Raw genomic sequence first — 19,693 nt, forward strand, 5'->3', positions numbered from 1 at the left:
CACTGAGAAGAACTTGGCTCCATCTTCCTGACACTCACCCTTCACATATTTATAGACACTGATGAGGTCACCCCTCGATCTCCTCCAAGCTAAAGAGACCCAGATCCCTCAGCCCATCCTCATAAGGAAGATGTTGCATTCCCTTCATCCCTTTCACCTCCCATTAATATTCCTAGCAATAGCATTTAAATGGCAATTTATTGTTATTACTAATGTATCTATGTATTTATTTGTCATGATTATTTGAACTGAAATTGGTGGCTATCAATACTGTTAGGTGAAGGAGCAACCTAGTGAATATCTGCTTTTGCTGCTACCTAGTAACAAAACTTACCTAGCGTGTTAAAAAGAGTTTTGAGATTGTACTTACACCTCTGCTGCACTTACTTAACACTTCTAGCTCGACAACAGTCAGTTTCAGTCTGTGTCATGGCCTGAGAGCACATGAGGTGACCTTCCTTGTCATGTTTTGAGATGCTTTCATAGAAACATGAAGGTTGGAAAAGACCTCCAAGGTCATCTAGCCCAACCATCCCTCTACCACCTCTATTACTCACTAACCCTCATCCCTAATTACCTCATCCAACCTCTTCTTGAACACATGATGTGACAGTGACTCCACCTCCCTGGGCAGCCTGTTCCAATGCCCATCCACTCTTTCAGAGAAGAAATTCCTTCTCATTTCTACCCTGAACCTCCCCTCTGTTGTCACCTGCTATTTAGTGATTATTGTTTCAGAGTAAAATGTGACTTTAGGCAATTAACCTGGGGTATCTCGTTGGGTCCACAAGTAACTCCAAGGAGCTGCAGCTGTGAAACCTGCTACTCAGCACATCCTAATTCAGTTGCTCTCTGTAGTACCTACACTGAAGGCAGCAATAATGTAGAAAAAAGGTAGGAAAGTCTCTTCTGTGAGCAACATGGGAGCTTCGTGTTTGAACTGAGTAGTGAGTAGAGGTTTCTTTTGAGGTTAAAAAAAAAGGTGCACTAAGTATTATGTTTTTTTTTCTTGTCGGCGTTTTCTGGAGGTCAGATGAACATGCTCAGTAAAAACAGCTGTGATTGGGAGAGAGCCGAGAGGTCATTTGATGTTGGTTGCTGCTGCTTCTTGCTTAGTCTCTCGCAAAGAGAGGCGCAGGAAAGGTGAGAGGAAGTGGGGGTGTAAGCTGGTAGTGTGGTTGTCTGAACCGGCTTTGCTCACCGTGTGAGCATGTCACCACACTTGAAAAAATGCTTCTTTTCAGACACCAGAGTTTATATATCAGTGAGTCAGAATCCCAGAACTGTAGGGACTGGAAAGGACCTCCAGAGCCCATCGGGTCCAACCCCCCTGCCAAAGCAGCTCCCTAGGACAGGGCGCACAGGTCGGCGTCCAGACGGGGCTGGAATATCTCCAGAGAAGGAGACTCCACACCCCCCTGGGCAGCCTGTCCCAGGGCTCCCTCACTGTGTAAAAGTTCTTCTGCATGTTGGTGTGGAACTTCCTATACTCTTAACTTGCAGCCATTGACCCTTGTCCTGTCTCCACAGACCACTGAAAAGGGGCTGGCCATTTCCCCCTGCATCCCATACTTAAGGTATTTATAAACATGAATATGGTTCCCCCTTAGTCTTCTTTTCTCAAGGCTGAATCTGAGATCTGAACAGATCTCTCTGTTCATTTGGGGGTCTTGCTTGGATTACTGAACAGGAAAATATGTCATGTTCCCATTGACTTCACAGCATAGGTATCACTCCACAAACACAATGATTTTTTGTTCAGGTCATTTAAAACTTCAGATATTGATAACCATTGATCAGATCCCCTCTCAGGCTTCTTTTCTCCAGGCTGAACAGCCCCAGCTCACTCAGCCTTTCATTGAAGGGGAGATGCTCCAGGCCTTTAATCATCCAGGAGATCCCTGTCTTTTTTATACTGGGGAGCCCAGAATTGGACACAACACTCCAGGCAATGCTCATCTACAACTGCTTTACTACAGTTTTTCGCATAAAATTTCAATGCTTCTCATTTGCGAAGACATTGTTTTATTGCTGTGTCACAGTATTAAGGGGTAAGAGCAGGAGGATGGTGGAGACTCCACGGGAACAGCAGCGTCCTTCTGTGTGGCTTGGGCAAGGTGCTCCTGAGCTCTGCAGCTGTGTTTCAGCATTGAACACGAGTCACCTGGATCGATTCGGAGATCTCACGTGGCAGAACAACTGCAGCTTGGCAAACATGACCTTATGGAATCAAAAGGGAAAAAGAAACCAAACAGAGTGAAACCAAGTCTCCCCTCGGAGTCAGAAGCTCTCTAATCCCTGGACTGTTGCTAAAAGAAATTTGAGGCACCCACCTTGGATATCTGACAACTATTAATTCATTCTGTAGTGTGCACAGAATGTTGTTAGGGATTTTTCCCCCTTTTTTTTCATCCCAAAGGATACAGAACGTTCCTGAGCCCTTAAAGGGAGCAGGAAGAGATTGTAGACTTTAAGGGTGGGTCCCTGACTTGGGGACAAACAAGAAGCAGCCCTAGGTTGCCTGCTCAGTAGCCTGTTTTGTTACCCAAAGAACTTAAGCATATTTGTTTCTTCCTTTGAGGCTGATAGTAGATTTACTACTGTGGTAAATCTCCCTCTAGAGTATTTCTGGAATATTGAAGTCATTTGTCTCGTGGCTGAAATCGGTGACATTCGTCATCGCGCCGTCGTTTTCAAAGCGCCTGTGAAACTACCTCAGGGGGAGGGAAGGTGGATTTTTAACTCTTTATTTTATCTTTTAGCTAATGAAAAAAAAGGGTAGATGAGGTGCTTAGGGATATGGTTTAGCTTGGGATAGGAAAGGTTAACACAACAGAAGGAAAGGAAGCCATCCAGAGGGATGTTGACAGGCTGGAAATGTGGGCCCGAGTGAACCTAATGAGGTTCAACACTGTCAAGTGTCAGGTGTTGCACTTGGGCTGGAGGAATCCCAGACATATTTACACACTGGGAGAAGAGCTCCCGGAGAGCAGCCCTGCTGAGAAGCACCTGGGGGTTCTGATGGATAAGAAACTTCACATGAGCCAGCAGTGTGCTCTTGCAGCTCGGAAGTGTGATGGGATCCTGGGCTCCATCAGCAGAGGGGTGGCAGCAGGGACAGGGAGGGGATTGTCCCTCTCTGCCCTCGGGAGGCCCCAGCTGGAGTCCTGTGTCCAGAGCTGGAGCCCCAATACAAGAAAGATGTGGGACTGTTGGAGAGGGTTCAGATGATGCCACGAAGATGATCAGAGGGCTGGAGCACCTCTGCTAGGAAGAGAGGCTGAGGGAGCTGGGCTGGTTCAGCCTGAAGAAGAGAAGGCTGCAGGAGGCCCTCATTGCAGCCTTCCAGTCCCTGAAGGGAGCAGAGAAACAGGAAGGGAATCAACTTTTTAAAAGGGTAGGTAATGGCAGGACAAGGGGAAATGTATTAAAGCTAAAGGAAAGAAGGTTTAAATTGCATATTAGGGGGAAGTTTTTTACAGCGAGAGTGGTGAGGGGCTGGAAACAGCCTGCCCAGAGGGGTGGTGGGTGCCCCATCCCTGGAGATATTGAAGAACAGGTTGGATGGGGTCCTGGGCAACCTTGTGTAGATCCAGGCCTGGAGGTTGTTGGCCCTGCCTGTGGCAGAGGGGTTGGAACTCTCTGATCCTTGGGGTCCCTTCCAACCCAGACTCTATGATTGATTCTATGATTGGACTTGATGATCTTAAAGGTCTTTTCCAACCTTGTGATTCTGTGAAGGATTGATTTCTAGACTCCAGGTCATGGGAGGAGGGGGTTAGTTTGTGATTAGCACATACACAGTTTTCTCTCATGCTTATCCTTTGAGCAACTTGCCTCTTGTTTCACAATTCCTCCACAGAGAAACTTCCTCTTGTAGTAAATAAGGAAACTATGTAGAAACTTCCCTACAGGACAGTGAGGGGAATGGTTGCTGTATCTGGCTGTACTTGAGAGCAGCTAATTCGGAAGAGAGAAAATTCCTTTGAAATCCAGCTGTGTATTTATTGCCTTTCCAGTCTTTCTTTGGGAAATACTGGGAAAAAATCAAGTGAAATTTTTTTCTGTACAGGATCTCACTTCATGTTTTCTGCTGTTCGCTTTATCATTTCTCTTTATTTTAAGATAGATGAAAAATTCTTAAAGAAAAAGCCCCCAAACCCCTTCAAAATTCTGATTTTTCTCCATATAATCCTTCTTTGGTATCTTTAACTGCTTTCTATCTCTTTATAGAGAAGCCCATCCAGCCCGGCTCATGGTGGCTGCACAAACTGATGTTGGAGGCTTCATGTCACAGAATCATTAAAGTTGGAAAAGATCTTCAAGATCATCTAGTCCAACTGCCCCCCTACCACCTCTGTTACTCACTAAACCATGTCCCTAAGTAGCTCATCCAACCTTTTCTTGGACACCCCAAGGGACGGTGACTCCACCACCTCCCGGGCAAGCCGTTCCAATGCCCAACCATTTCTAACCTGAAGCTGGTCCATGTGCATTACTCTGTAGGTTTGAGGTAGCTTCAGCCCATTTCATCAATAGCACTGTGTAGCATTTTAATAATCTTTATTATTTTTAAAAAACTGAATATGAATAAACACATTTTTCTCCTCCATCGCTGCGGAACGTTCTTCTCCCAAGCCAGAGCTGTGAATTCTCACCATCAGAGCCTGGAGGGATTTTGCCTTTCTCCAGCTTCTTTCCCAGAGGATTTAGGTTTGTGTGACACCTCTTTGACTTAGGAGAGTTTATTTCTTACCTGTACATAGTGAACAGCCTCTGAAATCTTGATAATCCAAAGTCTGAAGTGAATTATCTGCCTTTCCCATTGTTGGAATTTCTATAGGAAACATCAGCAGGTTTGCTTGTACACTTTCTGTGCTCCTTCCTGTTGGCTTTGTGAGTAAAATATAACAACCTGAGCAGGTTTTTGAGAGGAAAAAGTGGGAAAAAGTACGTTCTTTTATTAGTCCTAGAAACTAGGGGGATGTAGAGTCTTCACAAGTAGCCGGTGCTTTCTGGGATATGATGTCTCTGGCTGATATCCATGCGACCACTGGCACGTGAAGCACAGGACAATCTGGGGATTGTTCTTGCTCTCCACCTTCCAGCTTCAGCAGTCCTGCCTGTGGGCATCTCTTACTCCTGAAGCACTTTACTACATGGGTGACTGATGCAAGCCTGAAGAACTGGATGAAAACACGTTTTGTTTGAACTTTCCTATTTTGCAGAGCAACTCAAATTCTTATTTTGTGTGACTGTTTCGTCCTCTTGGTTATGAGGAGCAGCTGAGGGAACTGGGGGTGTCCTACCCCTACCCTTGTTCAGCCTAAAGAAGAGAAGGCTGTGCAGGGACCTCATTGCAGCCTTCCTGTCTCTGAAGGGAGCAGAGAAACAGGAGGGGAATCAGCTTGTTAAAGGGCAGAGACTGACAGGACAAGGGGGATGGAGTGAAGTTGGAGGAGGGAAGGGTTAGATGAGATTGGGGGGAAATTCTTTCCAGAGAGAGTGGTGAGGTGCTGGAAGGGGCTGCCCAGAGAGGGGGTGGATGCCCCGTCATTGGAGGTGTTCAAGGCCAGGTTGGATGGGGCCCTGGGCAACCATGTGTGGATCCAGGCCTGGAGGCTGGTGGCCCTGCCTGTGGCAGGGGGTTTGGAGCTCTATGATCCTTGGGGTCCCTTCCAGCCCAGACCATTCTATGATTCTGTGACTGTCTGATAAAAGGCCTTTTATCTGTATGAAACTCAACAAGTCAACTACTGTGTACAGAGGGTCTTAAACTGAATAATCATTTATGATAGATTGGACTTCAACATTCTCTCTCTGTTTCTGTTTTTTCCTTTGGCTGTCACAATGTTCTGGTTTGTACATGTCTGAAAATGTAACTTCCAGGGCTGGAAGGGGAAGAAGGGAGCATAGTTTTTAAAAATAGTTAAGAGAACATCTACTGTACCCTTTAAAGTAATCCTTGGTCTAAGACAAACAGCTTCGTTAGCCAAGAAGGTCTGCCCAGTTCACCTTACATCCATCTAATAAACTGCTACGTGGCAAGAGTAATATCCAGATCACCGGGGTCAGGGATCGCTCTAGAAGTGAAAGGATGAGAGGCCACTCCTCTGACAGCACAGACAAGGATTTTTGCAGCACACAGACATATTTGTGTAGTTGAACTGTTGCACAGTGGGTTAAATGAGCTTCTTTTTTAATTTAGTTAAACCAACAGAGACTTTATTCTCAGGAAAACTGAGGTAACATGAGCTGAGAAATATGGGAAGAGTAATATCAAAACTTAAAGTACAAGGAGTCATCCAGATGTGGTCCAAAACCATTCCAGTTATTGTGCAGAAGGTGGAATCAAGTAGTTTTTGTCACAAAGGATAAAGGAACAACTCATACTGTCTACCAACAACGGTGTCCTGGGCTCCACCAAAAACAGCGTGGACAGCAGGTGTGGGGGTGGTTCGGCCCCTCTGTTCTGCTCTCGTGAGATGCCCCTGCAGTGCTGCCTCCAGCTCAGGGGTCCCAGGACCGGAAAGACACGGAGCTGTTGGAACAAGACCAGAGGAGGCCACGGAGATGATCAGGGGGCTGAAGCACCTCTGCTATGAGGCCAGGCTGAGAGACTAAGGCTGGTTCAGCCTGGAGAAGAGAAGACTCTGGTGAGAACTAATTGCTGCTGACTAATCCCTAAAGGGGTCCTACAGGAAACTGGGAGAGAGACTGGTCACCAGCAAATGCAGGGACAGGAAAAGGGCAATGGCTTCAAGCTGAAAGAGGGCAGGGGTAGGTTAGGCATTCGGAAGAAATTCTTTACTCTGAGGGGAGTGAGGCCCTGGCACAGGGTGCCCAGAGAGGCTGTGGACACCCCATCCCTGGAGGTGTGTATAGCTGGATTGGATGGGGATTTGGGCAACCTGGTCTAGTGAGGGTGTCCCTGCCTATGGCAGAGAGTTGGAACTAGATAGGCTTTGAGGTCTCTTCCAACCCAAAGCACTCTGTGATTGCCCTGCCTGTGGCAGGGGGGATGGAACTCTGTGATCCTTGGGGTCCCTTCCAACCCAGGCCATTCTATGGTTAGTAAATTAAGGTATTGATTCTAAAGAAAACCTTACCACTTGTTTTTCAAGTGTGTATGGCTTATCTAAGGGGGGGAGTTCCCCTGTCTCTCAGTCCTTAACTAGTCATAGTAATGTTGAAAGCAACCTTCTGAAATATTTCTCAGTTCCTGCTACTTGTGCTCTTTTTGGTAAGGCACCAAGTGAGGCCTCACTTCTAAATTAAGATATTAAACATAGCAAACATTGAATCAGAGGAGGCCACAGAGATGATCAGGCGGCTACAACTCAGCGCTGTTATTGCTTCTACTTTGAAGACCCGAAGTTTCCACTGCGTTTATTTTTAAAGCAGTGAGTTGTGACCAGGCTGTCCTCCTAAATCACAGGAAAGAGAACAGCAGATATTGGGAAGGATGACTATTTGGACTGAACATCTCCAAAAAAAAGCTGGAATGACCCCAAAACCCCAACACACACAACCTACAGGAGAGAAAACAGTGATGCTCACAGAAGGAGCTCATGGATAACTCCACAGGCTGAGAGATACTGCTTGGTTCGCTAAAACTGAAAGGCCATGGAAAAACGGGCTTTAAGAATGAAGTTTTTCATCTGAAAGGAGAGCAAGTTCAGGGATCAGAATTCCAGGCAGTGGATGCTTCTGAGCACAGTAATTGGAAAGAAAAATAAAGGCTAAAAGCAGGCTAAGAGAAACTCGCTTGCAAAAAAATATGCAGGTTCTTTCTGAAGGGCTTGCTTTGTAGGAACAGCGTCATTCGTAGCTTAGCAAGCCCTTTATAAGGGCCTAGATGTTTTCACTGCAAACAGAAGCTGACAGTCCACCTCTGTTCTTAGAGAAATATTATTTTAACCTAAAGAATTCCATAAAAAGTCCAGGAGATAGCTTAGCATTTTTAAAAGGCTGGCTTTCAGAATTCTTCTGGAATGGATGACTATTTCAGTGTGAGGTGTTTTTTCATCAGATAGAAGAGAACAGAGCAGCAAAACGAGACCTAAATGAGATACCTGCCTTTCTTTCCTCAGCTGTAAGCACTGACATGTGTCCCTCAGAGAAGCAGTAGTACACCAAGAACAACTGAATGCAAAATCTACACAAAGAGAGAAGGTCACTGGTAATATTGTTTGGAATGTCACAAGTAGCCCCATAGCTTTTGTTCCAGGTCAAGTATATTATATTAAATGTTAAATGGATATTTATTACAGAGAATACTAACGAGCTGCTTGCTCCGCGGTAAAAAAGGGCAACATGAACTACGAGGTTGAAGTGTGACAAGCACAGAATAGTATCAATAATCCCATTATAACACCTGATTTGTCAAACTTGTCTCTACAAGTTAGTCTAAAATTCACAATAGTCGTCTTAACCATTTATGAAATGGAGCAGATCACGTCTTTGTAGCATTCACGGCCACTGATTCTCCATGCTCTGTTGGAAAGAATGGCATGAATAGCTACTAAAGTCTTACACTTCATTTTCTTCAACCTCTTATTGATATCCTGGTGTTTTGAATGGTGTTCAGCTATAGGAGAATATAATACAAAGGTAGAATCAGGCAGGTGGTTTCTTTCTGGAACCAGTAAGTTCTGGTGATGGATTAGGCAGCATCGTGGCTTAAAGGACCGAACAAGGTCATCAATATGTATGATGTCCATATCGGGCAGTGACCACAAAGTGGTACAGATCCTCTCCTGAAAATAGAAAGTCTGTTGAGCTAATATTGAAGAGAAGCCAAGGAAAGGGTTCAGGCTGCAGGTGTACCTGGAATCATGTGGGTACAAACATTCCAACCAAGTATGATATTCCCCAGGAAAACGGAGAGGAATAAAGATGTTTATTTAGAGTGATTTCTTATCAATAAATAAATATGTAGGCTGAGAGAGTTGGGCTGGGTCAGCCTGGAGAAGAGAAGGCTCCAGGGGGACCTTATAGCGGCCTTCCAGTCCCTGAAAGGTGCTTATAGAAAAGCTGTTCCTGAGGGCATGGAGTGATAGGATGAGGGGTAACCTTGACAGGATGAAGCTTTGGGCAACCTGGACTGGTGAAGGTGTCCATGCCCGTGGCAGGGGATTGGAACTAGAGAATCTCTGAGGTCCCTTCCAACCCAAAGCATTCTTCTGATTCTATGAAAAAGAGGAGAGAACTCAAACTGCAGAGGGAGAACTTCTTTAGGCTGATGGCACAATGGATGAGGAATTGGATTTAGCAGTAATACAGGCCCAGTGTCAAATGCAGAGATTAAATTTATAAATGAGCTTTGAAAATTATCAACATTATGTATTCAGAAACCAGCAGTTTGCTTATGATTCTAACACAAATCAACATGTTCATTCCATGGAGAATGTGCAACATTAATGAAGAAAAAGCCTTTCTAATCATCCCACCCATAAACCTCACACCTTAAGAGAGAAAACTTCTGACTCACTGGTGGTCATTTTTATAAAATGCTAGAGTATCAGACAAGATAAATGTACATGGAGATGCTCTTCCTCACAAGAAAACACGATTTAGTAGACATCTTGGACCAAATGGATTCTGGTTTTTGCAAAAACAAACTGGGTGATATTTTCATGTGTCCCAATCTTGAATATTGCCTACCATTTTTTCCACTTGATTCATCTGTCAGTGTGTCATATTAACTACTTGGAAGAGTCCATCACCAAGATGATGGAGTGGAGCATCCTTCTTATGAGGAGAGGCTGAGGGAGCTAAGCCCCTTTAGGCTGGAGGAGACTCAGGGGTGACCTCATCAATGGCTATAAAGATGTAAAGGGCAAGAGTCAGGAGGCCAGAGCCAGGCTCTTCTCAGGGATGGCAGCGACAGGACAAGGGGCAGCGGGTGGAAGCTAGAACAGAGGAAGTTCCATGGGAATGTCAGGAGGAACTTTGTCACTGTGAGGGTGACTGAGCCCTGAGCCAGGCTGCCCAGAGAGGCTGGGGAGTCTCCTTCTCTCAAGATGTTCAGACCCCATGATGCTGGATGTGTTCCTGTGTGACCTAATCTAGTGATCCTGCTGTGACAGGGGGGCTGGACTAGACGATCTTTCAAGGTCCCTTCTAACTGCCATCATTCTGTGATAGGGAATGGAGTCCTAGGTCAATATGTGAAGATGACCAATCTGTTACACTTTAATGAGGCAGACATACTTTTATGAAGCATCCATCTTAGTACCTAATTAAATTTTATTTTACGAACAAAAAAATATCAGTAACTAAGACTTCTGTGATTCTTTCAACAATGGTGTTTTGATCTAAGCCATGTTCAGTTAGGTTTTCCAGGCATGTGCACAAGGCCCTCCTAGTGTTCTGTGCCTTCATCAACTAACCACAACAAACGTCAGCAAAGGAGTAGCTAACATAATCACAATGATGTAAAACATGTTTAAGATCATCAAGTCCAACTGTTCCTGTTTCATACTGACCTTCACGCTTTTGCGGTGACTCCTTAGTGTCTTTAGAAGTCTCTGGTGAGAAATGGGAAGGGTTCTTCTGTGGGTTCTGATGATTGACAAGCTCAGCACGAGCTGACAGTGTGTGCTGGCAGCTCAGAAGGCCAACTGTTTCCTAGGCTGCATCAAGAATAGCGTGGCTGTCAGCTCTGGGGGGGGTTTGCCCCTCTACTCTGCTTTTGTGAGACCCCCCCTCCAGCGCTGCCTCCAGTGCAGTGGTCTCCAGAACAGGAAAGACACAGACCTTCCTGCTTTGGCAGGGGGTTTGCACCTGATTGATCTCTTGAGGTCCCTTCCAACCCCTGTGATTCTGTGATTATGTTGGAGCGAGTCCCAAGGAGGCAACAGTGGTGATCAGTGGGCTGGAGCACCTCTCCTGTGCAGCCAGGCTGAGAGAGTTGGGCTGGGTCAGCCTGGAGAAGAAAAGGCTCTGGGGAGACCTAATTGTGGCCAACCAATACTTAAACGGGTCCTACAGGAGAGTGGGAGAGGGGCTGGTCACCAGGGAGTGCAGGGACAGGACAAGGGGTGATGGCTCCAAGCTGGAAGAGGGCAGGGGTAGGTGAGACATTAGGAAGAAATTCTTCACTCTGAGGGTGATGAGGCCCTGGCACAGGGTGCCCAGAGAGGCTGTGGAAGCCCCATCCCTGGAGGTGTTCGAGGCCGGGTTGGATGGGGCTTTGGGGGCAGCCTGATCTAGTGAGGGTGTCTCTGTCCATGGCTGGGGGTTGGGACTAGATGGTCTTTGAGGTCCCTTCCAACCCAAAGTGTTCTGTGATTCTGTGGTTGGTAAATTGAGCTCTTGAGGCTAAAGAAAACCTGTATCTGTGTTTGCTTTGCAAATGTGTATGGCTTATCTAGGGGGGGTTTCCCCCCATCTCTCTGAAGCCTTAAGAAGTCATAGTAATGTTGAAATCAACCTTCTGAGATATTTTTCAGTTCCTGCTATTTGTGCTCTTTTTGATGAGCCATGGATTGAAGTGCAGCCTCAGTCCAGATGAAGATATTAAATACAGCAAAGATTGAATCAAGGGCAGGGGTTAAAAATAAAATGCTTTACAAAACTTTTTATTAAATAGTGATGATGTTTTCTTCATTAAAGTCATTTAGACTAATCAAGCTGTGAAATCCCACCAACTCCAAACTTCATGGGATTGTATGTAATAGGAATAAACAGATTTACTCTTTCAAACCATTTCTAATATCCTGTTTCACAAAGTTTCTCCCTGATTATTCTTGCAGTTTATCCAGGTTCAGGACCATGAAATGCCATTCTGAGTCATGGCAGGATTAGGACCTGCTGAGGAAGCATCACTGGAATTTAGACTTCTTGTGAGCAGAGTGTAGCCTGGCTGGTTGATGCTCTCTCCCTGTGTGCTCGGCACTGTGGGATGCAGGGATAGGTCCTGCATTTGTTCCATTGTTTACATATGCTCAGTGTTTTTCTCAGTTTTCTCGTTAAAGCTGCAGTTTTAAGTGTAGGTGTTCAGCTTGTTGCTAAAAAAGGTATCTTCCAGTAAAGGCAAAAGAACATCTGAGGTTCTTCTGCGCATGTGTGTCCAATTTGGCAGTTGTAGTATTGTGTGTTTTCCCTTTATGTGGAGTTAGAATTGAAAATAGTGTGTCAGCTTTTCTGCAGGCATCGCCCGTATTGCTTCTGCTCATTAGTCATCAGGTCAGCAAATCACAGACTCACAGAATGATGGGGGTTGGAAGGGACCTCAAAAGATCATCTAGTCCAACCCCCTCCCAGAGCAGGATCCTCTGGAGCAGACTGTGCAGGTACGTGTCCAGGATCACAGTGTTTGAATGTGTCCAGAAATGGAGACTCCACAACCTCTCTGGGCAGCCTGGCCCAGGGCTCTGGCACCCTCACAGGGAAAAAGTTCCTCCTTATGTTCTCACTGAACCTCCTGTGCTCCAGCTTGCACCCAGTGTCCCTTGTCCTATCGCTGGCCATCCCTCAGAAGAGCCTGGCTCCATCCTCCTGACTCTCTCCCTTTAAATAATTATAGACATTCATGAGGTCACCCCTCAGTCTCCTCCAGGCTAAAGAGGCCCAGCCTCCTCAGCCTCTACTCAAAAGGAAGGTGTCCCACTCCTTTAATCATCTTGGTGGCCCTGTGCTGGGTTCTTTCAAGTTGTTCTATGTCCTTCTTGAGTTGAGGGGCTGAGAACTGGACACAGTATGTGGGGTCTCACCAGGGCAAAGCAGAGGGAGAGAAGGACCTCTCTTGACCTACTAACCACCCCCCTTCTAATACACCCCAGGATGCCATTGGCTTTCTTGGCCACAAGGGCACATTCAGTGGCTGCTGCACTGAGAAGTGTCTGAAGTGGGTTAGTCTCTACGTGGTTGTATGGGCTGGGTTGTAAATGCCACTGTACTCAGGTTATCAGAATGGCCAATAATTGCTGTGCTGAGGTTAAGATACCACTGCAGGAGTTTAAAACCATGACCAGAGAGTTGGACCCAATGATCTTTGGAGGTCCCTTCCAACCCCTATGAAAAACAAACAAACAAGTAAATAAATAAAATTCAGTTGTTGCTGGGTCTATAAACACAACAGAAAACAGTTTTATATGAAATTCCTTTCACCTCCCAAAAGCTCAGTGGAGCTGGTAACTGAGTTACTTAAAGAACCGAGAGCAGAGTAGCTTTTAATTAAACATCATTTGGCAGAGTGCCCAGAAATGTCCCTGTTGAGGGAGAGGAGAATGAAAACCAAACCAAAGAGCTGCCGCCATTGCCATTCAGCGTCCAGGAGATGCATCTGCTTGTACAGGCAGATACACGGCCAACTACTAGTAGTAATAAAAATACAAATACTCGGAGCAGCTACTGTGTCAAGACAACCTCATGGATGTCTTTTTTGTAATCTTTGTGATGGAATTTCATGGCAAGCTGTGTTAGCAGAAGAAGGGGGTGTAAAGAGCATTGGGGGACAATTGTGTGTGGTTTTAGGATATCGTTCCAAGGCAAGAAGGAATTTAGTCCCAGTACTAAAAGATCTGGGCTTGTTCAGCCTGGAGAAGAGAAGGCTGCGGAGGGACCTCATTGCAGCCTTCCAGTAAGTACCTGAAGGGAGCAGAGAAACAGGAAGGGAATGAGCTTGTTAAAGGGCAGAGACTGGCAGGGCAAGGGGGATGGAGTGAAGCTGGAGGAGGGAAGGGTTAGATGAGATATTGGGGGGAAATTCTTTCCAGAGAGTGGTGAGGTGCTGGAACAGGCTGCCCAGAGAGGGGGTGGATGCCCCATCCCTGGAGGTGTTCAAGGCCAGGTTGGATGGGGCCCTGGGCAACCATGTGTGGATCCAGGCCTGGAGGCTGGTGGCCCTGCCTGTGGCAGGGGGTTTGGAGCTCTATGATCCTTGGGGTCCCTTCCAACCCAGACCATTCTATGATTCTGTGATTACTTGCTCCTCATTTACATCAACATCACATGATACCAGGACATTTTTTAATCATCCCTGCTTGCGTGCGGGCTCACTAAATCCTTCGTATGCCACTGTGGAAGTTGTTTTATGTATGTCTGTGTTTAGGTGGTGGTGGTCGTTGTTCCAGGCTTTGTTTTTATGATACTTGCTTTATCTTTGCTTGTGTCAGAAATAGCGTGGCCAGTAGGTCTGGGGAGGGGATTGTGCCCCTGTACTAGGCATTGGTGAGGCCAAACCTCAAGTGCTGTGTCCAGTTCTGGGCTCTTCACCGTAAGAAGGACATGAAGGTCCTGCAGCGAGTCCAGAGAGGGGCAACCAGGCTGGGGAAGGGGCTGGAGGGCAAATCCTCTGAGGAGTGGCTGAGGGTGCTGGGAATGTTCAGCCTGGAGAAGAGGAGGCTGAGGGGAGACCTTCTCAGCACCTCCACTGACCTGACAGGAGGGTGCAGAGAGGTGGGTGATGGTCTCTTAGCCAGGGGACAGGAGATAGCACAAGGGGAAATGGGCTCAAGCTGCACCAGGGCAGGGTCAGCTCAGATGGGAGGGAAAAGTTCTTCCCTGGCAGAGTTGTGGGGCTGTGGAACAGGCTGCCCAGGGAGGGGGCTGAGTCGCCACCCCTGGGTGTGTTTAACAGACGGGTAGATGAGGTACTGAGAGATCTGGGTTAGCATAGGACAGGAATGGTTGGACTTGATGATCTTAAGGATCTTTTCCAAGGAGGTTTCGAAGCTCTAAAGAGGTTTGTGAAGCTCTAAACCATCATGCGCTTGTGTATTGACTTCCATCTGGTTTTACCTCACTTCTCTCCATCTCTGGAACATTTTATCTTCAGTGTTATTGTTCTGTACCCCTAAAACACTGCCTAATTTCCTCATCTGCTGAGTCATAATGTACTCATTTCTAGTGTTTTTTAAGTGCTTCCAGGTAGGAAATCTGTATCCTTCTGTGTTTGTAGTACACCATGTAAATTTGCAACAACATATAAATGTCTTCTCATGATGCACGTCCATAGAAGTTCATTAAGTCATTTCAGTGCAGAGTTTGACATGTTCTGTCCAGAAACACACAGTTTATTTACAACACTAAGGAGTCAAACTGAAAAATGTGATAAAGAAAGGTTGGAGAGGAGAGATGAGACCAGACTGCAAATTTGAAGCTTGCTTTAGCCTAAATACACGTTCTTCTTTTAAAATCCATTATCCAGCAATACTGATTTCAATATGAATGAAACTTACTTTGCTTCTGATTCTAGTTCAGATCTTTGAAAACCGGATTTTCTTGGCTTTTTGCAGCAGAATTTTGGTGGTTGGTGCATTTTCTCAAAGCAAGACTTTGAGAAAGCCCATCTGTATCCTCCAACCTCTGCTTGGAGGATTCCCAAAGTATTCCCTTGGGTTCAGTTTCACGCAAAGAGACATCGCCTGAGCGATGTTGAATCTGGGCTGTGTGTGAAAACACACCTCAGACTGAACTTAGCCTTATTTCTCAAAATGATCTATTTTGGGGGTTGGAGGTCCCTTCCAACTCCTATAATTCTGGGATTCTGTGATTTAATTTCCCTGCTCTATCTCTGTTTGAAAGCTGTAGTCAGATCTTTGTGTCTGGGATTAATTTGACTTGGCAAACCGCAGTGTCTGTCTCCCAGGAGCAGCTGATTATTTACAATGAATTTCTTTTTCCTCTTCTCCCCAGGGCTTGTAGTGAAGAGTTTTCTTTCTACAACTCCAACTAATAAGAAAAAAATTAAAATATTTTAAGCATGAATAGCTGAGTTACCTGCAGTGACCAGAACCTTAAACATCACTCACCTTGTAATGAGTCCATCATATACTGGGACATCTTTGGCTTGCAGCAGGAAACTTTCAATGATGAATTGTGGCACTATCTACAGAGCTGTACAAAAAATGTTGGGCTAGAGGTCTACAGTGAAACAAGGAGTTGACAAACATGCTAATTATATGCTAAATAAATTATACGGGTTTGTATGACTACCCACAAGGCCCATCGAGTCCAACCCCTGGCTCCACACAGGCCAAGTCAGCGCAGGGCACTGAGCGCATCGGCCAGACGCTTCTTGCCCTCAGCCCACCTCGGGGCTGTGACCCCTTCCCTGGGGAGCCTGTGCCAGCGCCCGACCCCCCTCTCAGGACAGAACCTCTTCCTGACACCCAGCCTAAACTTCCCCTGTGCAGCTTCTTGCCGTTCCCTCGGGTTCCAGCCCTGGTCCCCACAGAGAGGAGAGAGATCGGTGCTGCCCCTTTGCTCCCCTCAGCAGGAAGCAACCGACCACCATGAGGTCCCCATCAGCCTCCTCTTCTCCAGGCTGAACAACCCCAGGGCCTTCAGCCTCTTTTCATAAGCCTTCCCCTCCAGACCCTTCCCCATCCTCACTGCCCTCCTCTGGACACTCTCCATAAAAGATGGGCACTACCTTTTCTCTTTTTTAAGTGCACTGTTATCTACTAAATTTTGGAAGACTGGAATTTTTGGAAGGCTGTGGAGATTTCCTGCTGTTTTGCTTGACTGGGTGGACATGAGCTGGAGCAGGCATATGCCGTGCACCAGTCCCTGACAGTGCAGCTCAGTGTCTCTTTAGTCAAATGAATTTGTCAAATAATTGCAAAGTAGAAGAGAGGGGGGGAGCATCAGTCTCTGGGTCCTGTAATGGATGTGATGTGAGGTGGTGGAGTCACCGTCTCTTGGGGTTGCCAATGAGAGGTTGGATGAGGTAATTAGGGACATTAGTTAGTGAGTAATAGAGCTGGTAGGGGGACAGTTGGACTAGATGTTCTTGGAGGTCTTTTTCAACCGTGATGATTTGTTGAGTCTATTAACTCATGTGGTATGATTCCTGGTTGAGGGGATCTGCGCTGGAAACAAGATGATGGAGAGAAGACCACAGATTAGACTCTGTTACAACCACATGGATTGGTTCCTCCTCTAGGAAACAGAATTCCCTCTGTGAACACGTTCTTCTATTTGCAACACTTTTTGTCTCTCCATCAAAATATTTTCTGTAAACCTGGAAAAAAACCCAATCATAATTAACATATAATAATTAATATATAAATCCACTAAATGAAAGCGAGAGCCAAAGTTTTAGTAAAACCCAATTATGTGCAGTCTCATAATTACAGCTGGGAGTGGTGTTCCGTGTTCCACACTTTTTCCAATAAGAAATAACACCCAACGCAATAGGAATGCTGCCGTGACCCTCAGGGTGCTTTAATTAATTTAATTAATCATAGAATCATAAGGGTTGGAAGGGACCTCCAGAAGCCATCGGGTCCAACCCCCCTGCCAAAGCAGCTCCCTAGGACAGGTCGCACAGGTCGGTGTCCAGACGGGGCTGGAATATCTCCAGAGAAGGAGACCCCACACCCCCTGGGCAGCCTGTCCCAGGGATCTGGCACCCTCACTGGGAAGAAGTTCTTCCCCAGATTGGTGTGGAACTCCCTGTGCTCCAACTTGAGGCCATCACCCCTTGTCCCCTCTCCACAGACACTGAGAAGAGGCTGGCCGTATCCCCCCTGTGTCCCACCCTTCAGATATTGATAACCATTGATCAGATCCCCGCTCAGGCTTCTTTTATCCAGGCTGAACAGCCCCAGCTCACTCAGCCTTTCCTTACAGGGGAGATGCTCCAGGCCTTTCATCATCTCTGTGTCCCTCCTCTGGACTCTTTCCAGGAGATCCCTGTCTTTTTTGTACCAGCGAACCTAGAACTGGACACAACACTCCAGGTGGGGCCTGACCAGGGCAGAGCAGAGGGGGAGGATCCCTTCCTTTGACCTGCTGGCCACGGTCCTCTTGATACCCCTCAGGATCCCATTGGCTCTCTTAGCCACCAGGGCACACTGCTGGCTCATGACCAACCTGTCACCTACCAGGACCCCCAGGTCCTTCTCTGCAGAGCTCCTCTCCGCCAGGTCATCCCCCAGCCTGTACTGATTCAAGTGGTTATTCCTTCCCAGGTGCAAGACTCTACACTTGCTTTTGTTGAACCTCATCCAGTTTCTAACTGCCCAGCTCTCCAGCCTGTCCAGGTCTCTCTGGATGGCAGCACAGTGTTCCTGCATGTCAGCCACTCCTCCCAGCTTTGTATCATCAGGTACTTGCTGAGGGTGGATGCTATTCCCTCATCAAGGTTGTCGATGAAGATATTATATAGGAAACACAGTTGGTTTTGTAGGCATGCTTGTTTGGACCTCTTTAACTCTGGAATTCTGGGTGTATTCCAAGTGTATAATCTGGTCTCAGAAGAATCCTTGTCCTCTAGGGATTCAGTGACTTGCACATGACAGTGAAGGGGAATCTGTGACTCCAAAGGGAGTTGGCAGTAAATCAGGGTAAGGCAGTTGAAGGCTTCCTCTCTTCTGGAATTACCTCCAGAGCTGAAGTTTGTGCTGGCATCAGGGAAGCTAATGGCAACCAAAAAAGTGTCAAGAAGGAAGATCTACGATAAGGACAGATGGAAAGAGCCAGATACAAGAAAGAAAACGAAGTAGATCAGGGCCGGGGAGGTGTAGAATTTTGTGTGTGGTGAAAGAAGAAATGAATGAAGAGCTGTGGAACAGCATAAAAAATGAGGTGATGGGAACAGCTGATCAAGTTCTGTGTTACCAGGCCAGGAGAAAACAAATCGGGGTCAGTAAAGTACCAGGAGCTGCTGAGCTGGAAAGTATTAGAAGTTGCAGGGTGAGGGAGATGAAAAGAGATTCAAGAGATCGACCATTGAAGCTGGAAATGGAGGAATACCTTAATGGGGCAGAATGGGCAGAAGAGTGTGCAGAGAAGAACCTGAAGTGAGTTACCATCAGACCAGTCTCCAGGGATGGTTTTCCACAGCCTCTCTGGGCACCCTGTGCCAGGGCCTCAACCCCCTGAGTAAAGAATTTCTTCCTAACATCTAACCTACCCTCTTTCAGCTTGGAGCCATTGCCCCTTGTGCTGTCCCTGCACTCCCTGGTGACCAGTCCTGCTCCCACTTTCCTGTAGGACCCCTTTAAGGATTGATAGGCCACAATTAGGCAATTGGTTTTGAACAGCTGAGTTTGAAATACAGGAAAGTTCTAAGAATGAATTTTCTATGCCTTTAAACTCATCTGTGCTCTGGTACAAGATGTGATAATTAACATGTTTAAAATTAACAACCATTGGTGGAGTAAAATGGCGCAAAGGCATTGACTTAGATTTCATAGAATCACAGAATGCTTTGGGTTGGAAGGGACATCAAAGATCATCTGGTTCCAACCCTGTGCCATGGGCAGGGAAACTCTCACTAGACCAGGTTGCCCAAAGCCCTGTTTTTTCCCCCTCTACTCTGTCCTTCCCCCTCTACTCTGCCCTGGTCAGGCCCCACCTGGAGTGTTGTGTCCAGTTCTGGGCTCCCTGGTATAAAAAAGACCAGGATCTCCTGGAAAGAGTCCAGAGGAGGGATTACAGAGATGATGAAAGGCCTGGAGCATCTCCCCTGTGAGGAAAGGCTGAATGAGCTGGGGCTGTTCAGCCTGGAGCAAAGAAGCCTGAGAGGGGATCTGATCAATGGTTATCAATATCTGAAGTGTGGGACACAGGGGAAAATGGCCAGCCTCTTCTCAGTGTCTGTGGAGACGGGACAAGGGGTGATGGCCTCAAGTTAGAGTATATGAAGTTCCGCACCAACATGTGGAAGAACTTTTACACAGTGAGGGTGAGGGAGCCCTGGGACAGGCTGCCCAGGGGGGTGTGGAGTCTCCTT

General features: G+C 46.5%; 1 protein-coding gene across 1 annotated transcript in view; it reads left to right on the forward strand.

Annotated features, from left to right (window-relative positions):
• The window catches only part of FCHSD2 (FCH and double SH3 domains 2), a gene marked incomplete at its 3' end in the record, with an annotated part of 184,739 nt that overhangs the window by 51,172 nt on the left and 113,874 nt on the right, over nt 1-19,693 (forward strand). The gene's annotated exons all lie outside the window — the stretch shown is intronic.

Source organism: Gallinula chloropus (assembly GCF_964237585.1).
Source record: "Gallinula chloropus genome assembly, chromosome: 1".
Lineage (NCBI taxonomy): Eukaryota > Metazoa > Chordata > Aves > Gruiformes > Rallidae > Gallinula > Gallinula chloropus.